This window comes from Vicugna pacos, chromosome 20 (assembly GCF_048564905.1).
Source record: "Vicugna pacos chromosome 20, VicPac4, whole genome shotgun sequence".
Classification (NCBI taxonomy): Eukaryota; Metazoa; Chordata; class Mammalia; order Artiodactyla; family Camelidae; genus Vicugna; species Vicugna pacos.
In genome coordinates this window covers 39,045,489-39,060,890 of record NC_133006.1, presented here as the reverse complement: position 1 = coordinate 39,060,890, position 15,402 = coordinate 39,045,489, and the positions used below count along the sequence as shown (strand labels likewise).

At 41.9% G+C, this 15,402-nt stretch overlaps 2 long non-coding RNA genes across 2 annotated transcripts; one reads left to right on the top strand and one right to left on the bottom strand.

The window, feature by feature from the left end:
• Positions 1-1,410: 1,410 nt before the first annotated feature.
• LOC140687635 (uncharacterized) lies at positions 1,411-2,506 on the bottom strand. The gene is made up of 2 exons (XR_012062035.1): positions 2,329-2,506; positions 1,411-1,738 (listed from the first exon to the last, which is right to left on the bottom strand). It is a non-coding gene; the product is annotated as an uncharacterized lncRNA (long non-coding RNA).
• Positions 2,507-3,044: 538 nt separating this feature from the next.
• Positions 3,045-3,511, top strand: LOC140687817 (uncharacterized). Its single transcript, XR_012062425.1, has 2 exons — positions 3,045-3,124; positions 3,243-3,511. It is a non-coding gene; the product is annotated as an uncharacterized lncRNA (long non-coding RNA).
• The last annotated feature ends 11,891 nt before the right edge of the window (positions 3,512-15,402 follow it).

Here is a 15,402-nt window from a genome sequence, read left to right as displayed (position 1 = left end):
TTTTCCCCGACCAACCCTCACAGGCAACTTTATTTCTAGTCCAATTAATAGGCAACCACCAGTGGTGCATTAAATTGCTTTTTTGGGGGGGGGGAGACAGCCGGGAAGTTCATTGTTCCTGCTGAGGTGTTGAGGTGTGTGACGGCATCCAGGAATGTTTGTTTATTTGTTTTCCCTCTGTAGACAGAAAATTGAAATCTTAAGATTTTTATTGTCATAAATATGTCTAGTGTGGCCCTGAGACACCTAGCAAATTCTAAAATTGTAGAGCTATTTTAATTGTACATCGTCTATAATCTTCACTCCCCATTTGGGAAGGACTTCTAGGAATATATGATATGTACCACCTCAGCTATACAGACAATAAAGTTGTTATTGAAGCACTTTTTGTTAACCTGTATTTTGTATGTATTTATTCGTGCCACCTACAAACACATATACTGCTGCTGAATCCAATGCTGTGTATATTTTTATCAATTTTCTGAACTGCAGGGTGTATCTGACTCTTAATGTTAGATTATGACAAGTCTGGTTCAAGCCTTTCAGGGGATTATTGAACCCCAGATTGCAAGAACTTTGGGAGCTGCATACTCACCTTTCATATTTCTGTAACATGTTTGGGTTCTGTATGAATCAATCATCGTGGCAGTTGCAAATCTCTGAAGGAGGTAGGTGCATAATTTCAAAAGTCACTACTTCGTGGAGGTATCTGTGGCAAACTGAAATAGTCGTCTTTAAACTATTTTAAACACGTGGGGTAAGAAGGTTTTCTGTAGATACAGAATATTAGTTTGGTTAACAATGTGACATTGAAGAGATTTACGAATAAAGGTTACGTTACTCATGGCTGAGCGATGGGGTCTGCCGGCCGCCGAGGGTCAGGACAGATTTGGAGGGCGGGAGAGAGCGGAGTGGAGGCAGCGGAGCTCAGCACGGGACGGCACACGGAAGGGCTCTACACAGTTTCACTTATTTACTTAGTTTATCGAGAACCTCTGCTATATTCTGTAATGTGGTAGGAATGAAAGTGGATACAAAGATTTTTAAGACAGTTTCTGACCTCAAGAAGCCCGGAGTCCAGGACAGGGAACGTTCTATTCACAGGCAAATCACGCAGAACAGCTGAAATGTTAGAAAGGTGGCACTCAAAGAAAACAATAGTGTTTAGAAGAGAGAGGAGGCTCTTCTGGTTGGATGGTAAGGAAAGGCTCCTCGGAAAAGGTAGTATTAGAGTTCAGCTTTGACACGTGGACAGAATTTATAAGACACCTGGAATAGGTAATTCTAGCAGGGATAATGGCAGGGGTAATGATGCAGAGGCTGGAAAATCCAAGCTGTCTGGTGATCGTCTACATGGGGTACAACAGAGCGGCCTCCAGCTTTGCTCCTGTGCAGACATGAAACACAGAGAACATTCTTTTGAATATAATTGTTCTTCAGAAATCTTTTGAGATGAAGCAAGTTTCCAGGGGGAATAGGCTCAGTCCCCGTCCCGGTTTCTCTGATTTCACGATAAAAGATGGTCCTGGGTGATGCCATCAGCTTAATCACATGTCTGGCGACTGCAGGATGTGGGTAATCAAGGTGAAAGTGCGAATGCTCACAGCAGCTGGTCAACAAGGCTGACGCATCCGTGCAGAGTAAGTGGTAGGGCAGCGAGGAGGCACAGGGCTCACAGTGCAGCGTCTTTAAACGTGGAACGAGGAACGTTTAATTCTTAACAAATAATTTTAGTAAGCTAAAAATGCAAGATTCATAACAATGATTAATAATATGCTAACTTTTGTGGGAAAAGGTGGGAAAAATGCCTATCTTTGTATTTGTTTATATATGCAAAAAGAAATGGAAAGAAAACCCAAACTAGGAACAGTAATTGTGTGTGTGTGTGTGAGTTCCCTTCCCCACTTGCCCTCTCTTCCCTGGCCGATCATTCGAACTCCAGCTGCCCCTTAAGATCTAGGCTAGGTTTTACTTCCTCGCTGAGACGCCACCTGTCTGTCCTTAGCTTCCCCTCACCTTCACCCCAGTGGCGTGGCTACACCTGCAGCCAAGCCCCCGTCCGTGCACTTTGTGACTGACTAGTCAATTGTCTCTCACTTTGCAGTCTAGTCTACACGAAGGCAAGGATTCTGTTTTGTTCATCTTCATACCAACCATCACACCTGGCAGAGGCGCGTTTAATGAATATTTTAAAATGCCTTACAAGTCAAAGGCTAGCTGGGGTCCAGAGGACGAAATGACAGTGTTGACTGGGGCGCCTCCCACCTTCCTCCAAGCTTCCCAGTATCTCTTACTTACAAGCGCAACTGGATTTCTCAAAGAAAGTACCTGCTTCAAGCTGCCTTATCAAACACACCAGCCCTACACTGAACGCCAGACAGAGCCAGCACGCGGGGGCCAGGTGCTGTGGAGGAAAGGAAATGCAGAAACGCGTGTCTGCCGCGCAGGAGACACACAGCAGGTGCATGAAGAAAGAGGTGGAGCACGGCGGGCGTGGGCCGCGGTCCGCGGGCGGGAGGAAGGGGGCCCCTCGGGGCGCGGATGCTCGCTCCCAGCACCCGCGTCCCTTTGGCCGGAGGCCTCCTGGCGGGAGCGCCTTCCCTCCAGCCCGGGACTCCGGCCGTGGAGCGTCCCAGTCCCGCGGGGGAAAGGCGGGGCGTCCCGCACCAGCCGTCACGCCCTGCCCCCCAGGACCGTATTTGGGGTCCGTCCCCAACCTGGCGGGGTGACTCTCCAGGCCTCAGCTTTTCAGACGGCCCCTGTCCCCAGGCTGCTATACATTTCCAGTAGGAAGACCTTGTTAAAACTTGGAAAACAGAACGTCAGACATCGATTCCAGAAACCTGCCGGAACTCCAAAGTTCACCAGTGGCATTTCAGAGCGCTTTCCTGAGTTTGTCAAGTGAACAGTATGCGGTGAGCTCCACGCAGTCTCGCCTGCTCGGAAATGGACCAGCGGTCAAAACGGCAAGGCTATGTCACAAAGTGAAGTGCGTCTCCTGTCTACCGACCGCGCACCGAGGTGGAGCTCATGAAGGGGTCTGGCTGTTCTGAGAATCTGCAAGCACTCTTCTTCACTTCCGGCTGAGATGGGAGTATCTCAGGGACACTTCGTGGATCTGTGTGTGAGTGTGACTGAGCAGGTGACAGTCCTGGGTTATCGTAATTGACGGTGTCTCTTTAGAGTTTTTGCTCCTTAGTCTTACAGGAAGGGTGTCTGTATGTGTTCTGTATGTTCTGCAGACCCCATGTCAGCGGGAGCAGAAGCCCAGATACTGTGCCCCAGCTCTTCCAGGGAGCGTCTGCAGGAGCCCGTCCCCGCACACCAAAGGGCTTCTCAGAGGGGACAGGACAGTTTGGAAAAGGCAGGTGAGCTGCTTAACAGACTGACATCTGCGGAAAATAGACCTCACTCTCCATCTCAGGCTGCTCAGAGGATGTAAAAAGCTTCTACCAAGAATGCCTTCACTTTTGAAATTCAGAAAGGTAAATTTCCCAAGGACTGTAAATGACTCTTGTCTCCTATACTGGTATTTTTCTCTGAAAATTTCCTTTGTATTATTTAAACAGCACATAATTAAGTAACAAGGGCTCTCTGCTTCTTGTACCCAAAGCACAGACAGAGAGGTCTGTTGGCTCAGAGGGTTGAGCGGAGAGAGGAAAAACAATAGAGAGAGAGAGAGAGAGACAGACAGGGACCAAGGGTGGGAGGAAGAGAAACGGAGTGTTTAACATTCAGAATTTGTCCACAGCCGATAATTTATTGGAACTCATCTGTAACAAGGCCTGGCACTGATTTATAAGTTGATTTGAAAAATAAATAAAAGTGATAGAAACCTGCATTTGGTTTTAATGATAGATTGTTGCAGCGTGAAAAGTAAGGATATGAAACATTGCAAGGAAATTAGATAGTATGCCCTGAAGACAATTGCAGCTACCAGCCCATTAATTGTTAGATATTTATTATTAAAACTTTCTTTTCATGAGTGACTGCAGAATATTTGTGCTACTCAAGCTGGTGAGTTCTGACATGAATGAAGTGTGGGGAGCTGATATGCGTATGTGTGTGTGTGTGTGTGTGTGTGTGTGTGCGTGTGTAACTGACAAGGCAACTGACCAAACTGGGTGACAGATCTTCAACTGCAAGAACACAGAGGGGCTGCTTCTTCAACAACTCAGAACAGAGAAGGGAAGGCTGGCACACTTGTTATTCTGAAGCCACCGCCACTACCACCACCACCACCATGACCACCATCCTCATCATCATCGTCCCAATTATCATTTTTAACCCTGGTATAATCCCAGGTATAAACACAAATTTGACCTCTCTACCACAGAAAATGTAATTTTAAAGTCACTGGCAATAGCATCCCAGAGGGACTCAACCTCTGAATATGCAAAGTAACGTTGTTATCTCACCAGCATTTAATTTATAATGTTTTATTTTAGTCTGGGTAGAACCAGAAGCGTTGCTACTTCAGTATATCATGGTTTAGATTATTATACACGACAAGTGCACCTAAAACAGGGGTAGTTCTTTTCCTCCAAGTTATAGGATGTCTGAAACTGCTTTCTTAAAAAAAAATAGCTAACATATTTGTTTGCTCACTGAGGGAAAAATGAAAGTAGGTCTTAGATTACTGGAAATTGCTCATCATTACAGACTAATGTAAATGTTTTTTACTCCCTCTTTTACTAATATTTAAAACTTTATGCTTATGGTTCTCTTATTTGCCACACATTTTTGGGAAAAGAATATGTTTGGATAGATTCCCATTTATTTTAAATAGGTAATTAACTGGCCTAGATACATAATTTTTTTTTTGAAATCAGAAGGCATTTTCTAGCCAGTCTTAATTCATCTCACTCTAGGGCTGTTTTTAGTTTAACTCTTCTGCTATGCCATGAGGAAGCACACAGAGGAATAATTTACAGTGGAGAGGTTGGTGTGGCAGAGATTTTATTATTTATGCAAGCAGTGTCTTAAAAATAGTTGTGATAAGTTGCAATGCAAGTCAATAAATGTAACTTGTCGCTGTTTAATGTCTAATAAAAATGTCATCTAAAATACATTCTAGGTGGTCCATGTGCCACAACGTCCAGCTTGGCTGTCCAGTGACTTACAAATGCTATTCCTGTCTGCTCTGTTTTGCACATGGCTTTTATCTAGAGTGTGCTGAATTCTGTGGTCAGCCATTGAAGTCCTAAGCAAATGCCGATGATCTCCAGGTTCATCCATGTTGCTGCAAATGGCATTATTCTTTTTTTATGGCGGAATAATATTTCGTTGTATAAATATGCCACAGCTTTATCCAGTCATCTGTCGATGGACATTTAGGTTGTTTCCATGTTTTGGTTTATTGTAAATAGTGCTGCTGTGGACACTGGGGTGCATGTATCTTTTCAAATTAGAGTTCCCTCCGGATATATACCCTGGAGTGGGATTGCTGGATTGTAGGGTAAGTGTATTGAGAGATGATTCTTTTCAAATTAGAAAATGGATATTTAAGTGGCTTGCTGCTTACCTCAGTCCCCAAACTTAATGTGTTGGGGAACTTGTTCAAGAGCAGATTCTGGGGGGAGGGTAGAGCTCAGTGGTAGAGCATGGACTTAGCATGCGTGAGGTCCTGGGTTCAATCCCAAGTACCTCCATTATAAACAAACAAACAAACAAACTTAATTACCTCCCCCCAAAAAACAAAAAAAAATGTTTAAAAAAAAGCAGATTCTTATTCATTAGGTTTGGAGCAAGGCCTGAGAACCAGCATTTCTAATAAGCTCTCAGTAACTCTGAGGCCACTGATATGGGTGAAAGGAGCCACAGATAATACACACGGGGATGAGCATGGCTGTGCCCCAGTAAATGCGAATTTCATGATTTTGTCATATAATATGTCATTAACTTCTAATACTATCTTCTAATATTTTTCAGCCATTTAAAAATACAAAAGCCACCCTTATGTCACAGCTGTAAAAACCAAGCAGGCAGTAGTTTGCTGATCCCTGGAGTAAATAATCCCACCAAGGCTGATTTCAAGCCACTTATGGTTGTGGCTTGCAAAACTGGTGAAAATTTAATGATCAGCTCTTGCTAGCTGGTGTAATTGGGCTCCATCGAGATGTTCATAGGTGTTAATTTGTATCTTAAAAAAAGTTTCACTGTCAGAATCACAGGCATAGAAAACAAACGTATGGTTACCAGGGGTGAAAGGGGATGGGAAGGGATAAATTGAGAGTTCAAGATTTGCAGATACTATGAAGATAGATAAACAACAAGTTTCTTCAGTACAGCACAGGGAACTGTATTCAATACCTTGTAATCACCTATAATGAAAAAGCATATGAAAACAAATATATGTATGTACTCGTATAACTGAAACATAGTGCTGTGCACTGGAAATTGACACAACACTGTAAACTGACTATACTTCCATTTAAAAAAAGTAGAGCAAATCCAAAATGAGATAATCTGAAGAAACCCACACAACCAAGTCACATCGTAACTAAATTCTGAAAACAAAAGACAAAAATATCTTGAAAGTAACCAGAGAGAAACAGTGTGTCAAAAAAAAAAAAACAACAAAGAAAGAAAGAAAGAAAGAAAGAAAGAAAGAAAGAGAGAAAAGAAGCATTTCTCTCTCAGGACTGTTGTGAGGATTAAAGAAAACAGCGCACCCTGGTCCTTAGGAAGCACGTTACTGCTCTGAGTTATTTGATGCTGCTTTTCTCACTGCCCCTGCATCTTCCTGCATCTGAACCTTCTCTCTGCCTAGAATGCCTTGTTTCCCTTCCCTCTAAGTATCTGAATAACACCTGTTATAGGCTGAAGCTGGTCCCCCTAAAATTCGTATGTTGAAGTCTTAACCCCCAGTCCTCACAAAGTGACTGTATTTGGGACTTTAAGAGATAATTAAGTTAAAATAAGGTCCTGAGGGTGGGTCCTAATCCCTTATGACTGGTATGCTTGTAAGAGGAGATCGGGACACAGACACACACACAGGGAAGATGGAGTGAGGACACAGGGAGAAGGTGGCATCTGCAAGCGAAGGAGAGAGGCCTCAGAAGGAACTCATCCTGCCGACACTCTGATCTTGGACTTCAGCCTCCAGAATCATGAGGAAATAAATTCCTGTTGTTTAAGCCACCCAGCCTGTGGGCTTTGTGAGGGAAGCCCCAGAAAACTAATATGCTGTCTTTCCCAGTTTCAGCACAAGCAGCCTCTGCTCCAGCCTCCTGATGCACCCCTGCCTCCACCCCTGCACAAGCTACATTGGCTGGATATTTAATTAACTTGACACACGTACATGCCATGTATCTTCAAATGTGAATTCTGATTCTGGAAACTGGGGAAGCTTCATACAGTGCCCACCACATTCGCCTGTGAATACCGCCGAATCCATGTATATTTAGTGATTCATTGTTTGCAAGAAGAATACAGTTCAGGACTTCTTACTCCCAGTCAGGTGCGCTGGGCCAACAATAATTCTCCCTGTGGATAAGCCAAGCAGGCTTACAGGAAGCCTGCATTAAGCATACATTGGTGCTGGTCTCACGATTTAATGTAGATGTTTGTAAACTCAGTTTGGGTGGAATCCAAGACTGTGGGAACAAGTGAATCTTAATGCTTTGCCTTTGGATTTGCTTTGAAAAGTTCTAACGCCTTATTTTATTCGATTTCCCAGTCCTTCTCCACCCTGCCACAATGTGGGATACGCAAAGGAGGTATTACTGTTTCCGCTTGAAAGGTTAAAAAACTGAGGGTCAGAAAGGTCAAGAGGCATAGCCAGCATCTAACCAGCTAGTAGCCTAGGTGGCAAGTGGGAGGCTCCTGGGACTTTGACCACAAATAGGTTCTGGGATGAAATTCTCAATGAGTAGTCTTCATAGGAGAAAATTTTTTTGTCTTACCCTCCTCCCCATCCCTAAAAAAAACCCCCAAGACCAGAGCTTGTGTACAAGCCAGAAACCTAATTTTTTAAACTCCCTATGCCACAACTTCTTAGATTTAAAACCCAAAATTGAAAGCAATCTCCGTGGAATTTCTCTGGGGAGAAATGACCTACTTCAGCTTATGTTCCTCCCTGTGGTTGCTCTCAGCCTTGGGAATTACCTTGTCCGTGTATTTTCATTCAGAACGAATGCTTTAATATATTTCTTTAATCATCTGTTGCATCAGAGAATATTGTTTCATGCATATTAAAGACTTGGGTATATAATAGACCGTGTTCTGACTAATAAAGGCGCTCAAAGCATGTCACTAGTCTTATTGCTTTCTTCGGCTTCAGGATAGATGTGTTTGATTTGGCAAAGAGAGGAAAATAATAATAGTAAAAACAGTAGTGATGATAATAGTGCTTTTATTAAACAAGGGGATTATTTTATGTTAAAAGGGTGCCATGACCTTGTACGGATCACTATTCTTTTGAGGGGTTGACCCTCGACCCTATTTCCAGAGTGTTTTATTTGCCATTCAGGCAGATCCATCAGTGAGTGTTAGGAAAATTCTATGTGCCCAGCATCAGGCTGTACAAAATAATAAAGAGTCACCTTTACCTGGAAGGTCTTCTAGTCTGATTTGGGTCTATAGGACTTTCACAAAATAAGTAGTTAACTATACAGACCATAAGCTCTAGGAAAACGGAGAAGGGACAGTGCTTCATAGAGGGATGGGGTTCAAGTAGGATTTGGGGAGAAGAGAAAGACTGGGATGGGTGAACAAAAGGAAGGAGGGGATTTGGGGTAAGGGGTAAGAATTTTAACAAAGACACAAGGTTGGGTAATCACTTAATAAACATTTACTCTTCCACCTGTTGTTCTAGGGGTGGGGGCCACAGAAATAAAAGACATGGTCCCTGTTCTAGAATTAAAGGTAGAAAGCCCCTTGCAGGTATGGCACACAGAGCGGTCTCTGGGCTGGCTCTGAGTGTGGCATGCTTACCCACCTCGGAGGAGGGCTGCCCCACACAGCTGGGGGAGAGGCAAGAGGACCGAGAACTGTTTCCCAGGGTGGTCAGTGCCCAAGAGAAATCTTAAGACAAGGAGGAATTAGCCAGAGAAAGAAGGAGGGGAAGAACATTCTAGCCAGGTGGAAGGTGAGGGCAAGAGGGGAGAGAGAAGAGAGAGCTCACTTGTCTCAGTTTGGCTGCAGGGAGGTGTGTGTGCCAGGGTAGTAAGCAATGAGGCTGGAGGACCAGGGAAATTCTACGACAGGATCCCGACCTTCCCCTGGGGCGGCCAGGATCAAGCGACATAGTCACAGAACAGCCGGAAGGAAGAAGGTGATAGCAGACTTTCTGTGTCTTTCACAAGAAGTTAGGACTCAAGCCAGGAGTTAACGTCGTCACCGCAAGTTCATGCTCTTCTTCTGACATTTATTTCTGTGAGACCACTTTGACATGACTTTCACACACATGGGAACAGGCAGTCAAAATAATCAAAGCCAATTGTGTGAATGGGGCCAATCAAAGTCATCCTGTCTGACTTAGCTAACATCATCTAAGGATGACAAGTGGAAAATTAATGTTACGCCCTTAATAGTCTCGATGAATGCCAGTCTTTTCCAAATCCTGTTTTGCCCCAGTTTCTGATGCGTTTAAATTCCTTGTACAAAATAGCATGAGCTAACGTGCATCTGAACATCACAGCTGGTACATTTTCCCCATATTTTTAGTCCCTGTTTGTAGATTTAGAGATCTTTGGGAGTAGTAGCAGCTTTACCTATTAGAACTGTGAAAGGTCGGTGGACATTGTCTTCCTTCCTTGATCTCAATCAACTCAGAGCATTGGAGGGTCTTTAGCAGCCAGGTAATGGGAGATGGAAAGGTACAAGAGAGGCTGAGAGTGGACTGTTTCACGGTGATCCTTCATCATGATTCTGAACATATAAATTCACACGGTCTTGCTGTTCAGTTCACCAGCCTGTAAAATGCCCTGGCTCTCCCACACAAATGCCCTCGGGCGGAATGATGCAACCAAGGGCAACTTTCTGCATGACTTCAGGATTTATCGTTGAAAATGGAACGTATGATGATTTAGAGATTCTGAGTATTTCAGGAGTAAGTAAATAAGTATTGTCAGTATGAATCCTGCTGCAATTTAGGAATGGGGTCTGGATAGAATGAAAGATGTGACGTGCAGTATCTATCAGGCTTATGCAACAGACATAAAAGTTCATTTTCAGGGACTATTAAAGGATCAAGATAAAAAGGGAATTAATCTAAACTGCCTAAAACTTATACGTAGTGAAAAAATAGGAGTATTTTTTTTTTAATATTGGACTTAAAATTTACAAAAAGTAGATTAAGAGTCATGATACTTGGTGAAACATTGTGACCAAACTGTTGGAAAAATAATAGGGATGGCGATTCAATGGAAAAGTGTTAGTATATACTACATCTGAAATAAATATAAGATTAAAAAAGTAAAACATGCTAAAAATCTGGCAAAAGTTTTATAGAAGAAAGAAATACACAAATATATTACATTTTCATGAAGTTTTAAAGAGCTGACAATGGGAAATGAAAATAAACTTTTAGAAATATCTGTGAGAATAAGCTCTGGAGAGATCCTTGCGTTGTCTCTTTCATCAGAGGTGCCTTGCCTAGGAGTTCAGGAAACATTTTATCGTCCACAACACAGTCTACAGCCTTGTTTATTGTATCGGTCAGCTCGGGCTGCTGTAACAGGACGCCACAGGCTTGAGGCTTAACTCACAGACATTAAATTCTCACGGTCCTGGAGGCTGGAAGTCCAAGGTCAAGGGGCCAGGGTTGGTTTATACGGCCTTTTCTCCTCTTCTTACAAGGACACCAATCCTATTGGACTAGGGCCCTACCCTGGTGACCTTATTTAACGTGAATTACTTCCTGGTAAGCCCTGTCTCTAAATACAGTCACATCGGGGTGAAGACGTCAATGTATGAATTTTGTAAGGGGCACAACTCAGTCCATACCACCCATCAGTGTCAACCCTGGAAAGAGCAAAGTCACAGCTTAAGTTATTAAAACTCTTACTAAGATAGTTTCTTTTTCTACGGCCTTCTGTATTAGTTACACGCGTCTTAATGCCAGGTATCATTTGTAAACTCCAGAAGCATTTATAAGAAGATCAGCAACGTTGACACGGTTCTTTGGAGATTAAAGCAGCGTTTTAATAAAAGCAGTGGGTCAGCAGTGGAGGCTGGGGCTCCCAGCTGGTGCAGGAGAGGAACACAGCGAGACAGACGCGGGAAGCAGCAGGAGAAGAGGAGCTGTGCAGGCTGCCCTGTTCAGGGGGAACCACAGGCTTGGTTTTTAAAAGCTTATTGTTATTTTTCTCCTGCCCAGAGCTTTTAAGCAGAAAAACATGGTGTCACAGAAGGTAGCTCAGCTGGGAGTCAAAAGCCGATATTCTGCCGCAGCCAGTCCTGCCCACACCTCGGAGTAAGACCTAAGACGTGCGTAATCCCCGGAGCCCTCAACTTCCTCGGCTGCAAAGCCAGGTGGGTGTAGATCCTGAAAGGACCCCGTTCTGCTCCTATCAGTCAGGTGTCTGTGACCATAAGACTGACTTCTGGAGAGCATATGTCAGTTCCAACATTTCTAGAACACTTGCTATGTAACGTATAAAAACTTTCGTCCCCTCTTAGATGTTAATAGCTCTGTAACGGATGCCAAGCCTCATGTCCAACTTGACTGAACTCCAGGGTATAATCTGGAAACCACTGAAATCTAAGAAGCAGTGAAAAAGAGAGAGAAAAAAAAAACATAGCGTAGCATCCAAGTAAATGGCCTTATTTCCATGGCCCTGTTATGTAGTCAGCTCATTTATTTAAAAGTAATTTAATTTTAATTACCCCAGTACTGTTTCGGCAATGCTCATGTTAAAAAATGTAGACTCGATTTAAACTATGTGTGGAGAACAGAATGATTTCTTTACAAGCATTAGAGTTTTATTTGGCAAATGCTGTTCTTAGTTTATCAGAAACTTCAAAATATGTACAAATCTATGGGACATATGTCATCATCACAGAATGACATGGTGGAGACACTATCCTATCGCTACATGGCGATCATTTGTACTTTATATGAGATCCCATATAGGACAGATGTTAAATCTTTCTCAGAGGGTCATTTCATGATTCCTATATTCATCTGAACCATATCAGAAAAATAAAATAGAAGAAAGAAGAAGGCATTACTTAATCATTAAATTATTTTAATAAATAAAAGTTAGATGTTCTAATTTTAAAAGATTTACTTGCTCATTGTTAAAAAAAACTGAGAGGGAAGAATAAAATAATGTCATTTGCAGCAACATGGATGGACCTGGAGATTATCGTATTAAGTGAAGTAAGCCAGACAGAGAAAGACAAATATTATATCACTTATATATAGAATCTAAAAAAAATGATACAAATGAATGCATTTATAAAACAGAAAGTGATTCACAGTTATAGAAAACAAACTTATGGTCACCAAAGGGGAAAGGGGTATGGGGAGGGATAAAGTAGGAGTCTGGGATTAGCAAATACAAACTGCTATATATAGAAAACAGCACAGGGAACTACATTTAATACCTTGTAATAATCTATAATGAAAAAGAATATGAGAAAGAGTATATACATGTATACATATAACTGATTCACAATGCTGTACACCAGAAACTAACACATTGTAAATCGGCTATACTTCAAATATGCATATAGCTGAGTTAAGCCAATCTCAGAATAATGGAGTGCCAAGTAAGAATTCATGTGAAAATTGTTATATTCAACATAACAGCAGAAATCCCGCTGGCATCTCTTGGTGTGATTCACCACCATGGTTTACACATTTGCGAATTTCTAGGAAAAGAAGTAAAGTAACAGAATGTAGATGGGTCTTCCAGTCTGAAGACTTGAGTTTAAAAATGATTCCTGCCACTTACCAGCTATGGGCAAATCTTTAAACCTCTTCCAATAGGAAATGGCAAATTCTGGAAATTTAATACTAGGAATATATAGTTTTTACAAATTCAATTCATATTCCTCAGATCTTTTGTATTCATTGCATAATTTCAAATACTAAAAAATTTGATGGGATTCTGGAGACGAGCAAATATTTTCGTTTAGCCTGATACCTGCTTTGAGGCACACACGGTGTGGAAGAGTGGAAAGATGAAAGCTTGAAACAGTTACTACTTCTACAGTACTTTATGGTTTTCCAAGTGTCTGTTCTCATATCTGCTTTGATACAAGTCATCTCCATCAGATATGTTATTAATATATCTGTGTTTTAAGAGATTGAAAATCTGTTTCTAAGAGCAACAGATTTCAGTGATCAGAAATGACCCTTTGGTGAATATATGGTGGCTTTCCTCTTCCTCCTGAGACTAGTTTAGTCTCAGCAGAGATGGAGTCTGCACAAGCACTTTATATAACTAGGGCCGACTCCCATGGGGTGGGGTGGCGGGTAAAACATATGATTCATAGTAAGAAATTGCTGCCTTTCAAATCACTACCTACCATAATACTGGCCACTTCATTACAGTTGTAATTAGAAAGAAAGAAAAGGGAAAAAACAAAACAAAACAGAAATGATCATTTGAGGGAGGAAATTAGTGCTTAATTTCCAAGGCTGTTTTATTTTAATGAATGCAACAGGATTTTATACTTAAATTGCAAACTGAAGAATGCTAAGGCTAGTGTTTTAGATCTGTCTTCTAAAAGGAAAACACTTAACGTAGCATGTGATGAAAAAGTAACTAATGACTGAATATATCCCTGCAGTCAAATACAGTGTCTTTTAAGAAGTGTTAAAAAAATAAGTATGTACATGTAGGTAGGCATGGGTATGTTAAGTCACATCCATGTAATCAGTGGCTACAGCCTTAAAGCAAAGAAAAACTCTCTCTGCATGCACCTTTAGCTTGCTAAAGATATACCAGTAAAAAGAAGGTGCTGTTAGAAGAAAGTCTCCTATTTTCAGTGTCTGATGCAGTTCAGAATGAAGGAATGGACATTTTCCAGGAAGAGGAAAACCAGACTTAAGATGAAGTAATAAGCATAGGTTGGTCTAAGAGTCCCCATTGTTTAGAGAGCTGATGAGTCATCTCCCAAAGAACAAGTTTTCTGTTCTCCCCTTCCATTTCTTCTTTTAGAAAACGGACTCCAGAATGTACTATTCTTACAGAAAACTGTAGCAAATAAAAATATACAGCTCAATGATTTATCTCAAAGGGCACACCAGTGTTTCACCACGCAGGGCAACAGAAACGTGCCAAACGCCGTTTTACAAGCCCCTCCTGCCATCCTCCCTCCCTCCCTCGCCTCTCGATTGCAATTGTCTTTTATATTATCACTTCTTTTCTTTTCTTGATAATTCACCGTCAAAACATCCATCCTTAGACATTATAGTTTTGCTTTGCCCTTGTTTTCTAAACTTTGTATAAATGGAATCATATGTTCTTTTTTATATACGTTCTTTCATTGCAGCATTACAGGTGTGAAATTTATCCTTGTTGCTATGAGTAGTGGCTTTTTATATTCATTCCTTTATATGCAGAATGGGACTCAGCCATGGGGAGAGGTGTTTAGGGGGCAACTGGGAGTTGGGGGTGGAATCAAAGGAATGGTCAGGAGCCGAATTTCAATACAAGTGTTGAGCAAGGAGATAGAACACGTGTGCTCAAGACCAAGAAGATACAACTGGATATAGAACACATGGCAGAAGCTTCTTCATAAGGGGGAAGAATCGAGAACGTAGGCTCCTAGATCAGAGGAAAACAAAGGGGTCTGACTTGCTAAGCTACGGTATGAACTCCAAGGTCCATTTGTCTCCCCAGCAAGATCTCCAGGTGGGACTAAACCTCTAGCTGCACTAGGGGCTGAAGGACCTAGGAATGGGAATTTCAGAAACACGGCATGGAAGAGCCAGATCAGAAGTTACACTGCAATGATTCTATGTGACTCTTCTCTGTTAGCTGGAGACCTTGTTACTACCATAAGGGGAGAATCTAGACTTAGGAATCAGTACTCCTGAATAATTGTCAGGAATGTGATGAGATTTTGCATGAATTGCTTGATTTTACTGTACTTCATCCACTACACTGAAAAAAGGGATGATTAAGGACACTGTCACCACATAGTTTTTCTTTCTTGTGATAGTTCTGGTAATAAGTGGTGTGTGATTTGAAATTATGTTCAAAACTCAAACTAAAGCTTTTCTAAGCATGCAACTTTAATTGTATTATGATTTGATTATTATTTTCCAAATAGAGATGACTATTCAAATGCGGTGGCTATAGTGCCAGCAGGCTTCATTATAACAGCCTGAACACAGACTCTTCTTGGAGAGCAGAGATGATCATAAACAGTTTGGCTTTATTTTAAAGTGGCATTGACACAAGTCCACTCAAATTAAGAGTCCCATCTGAACTGACTCTT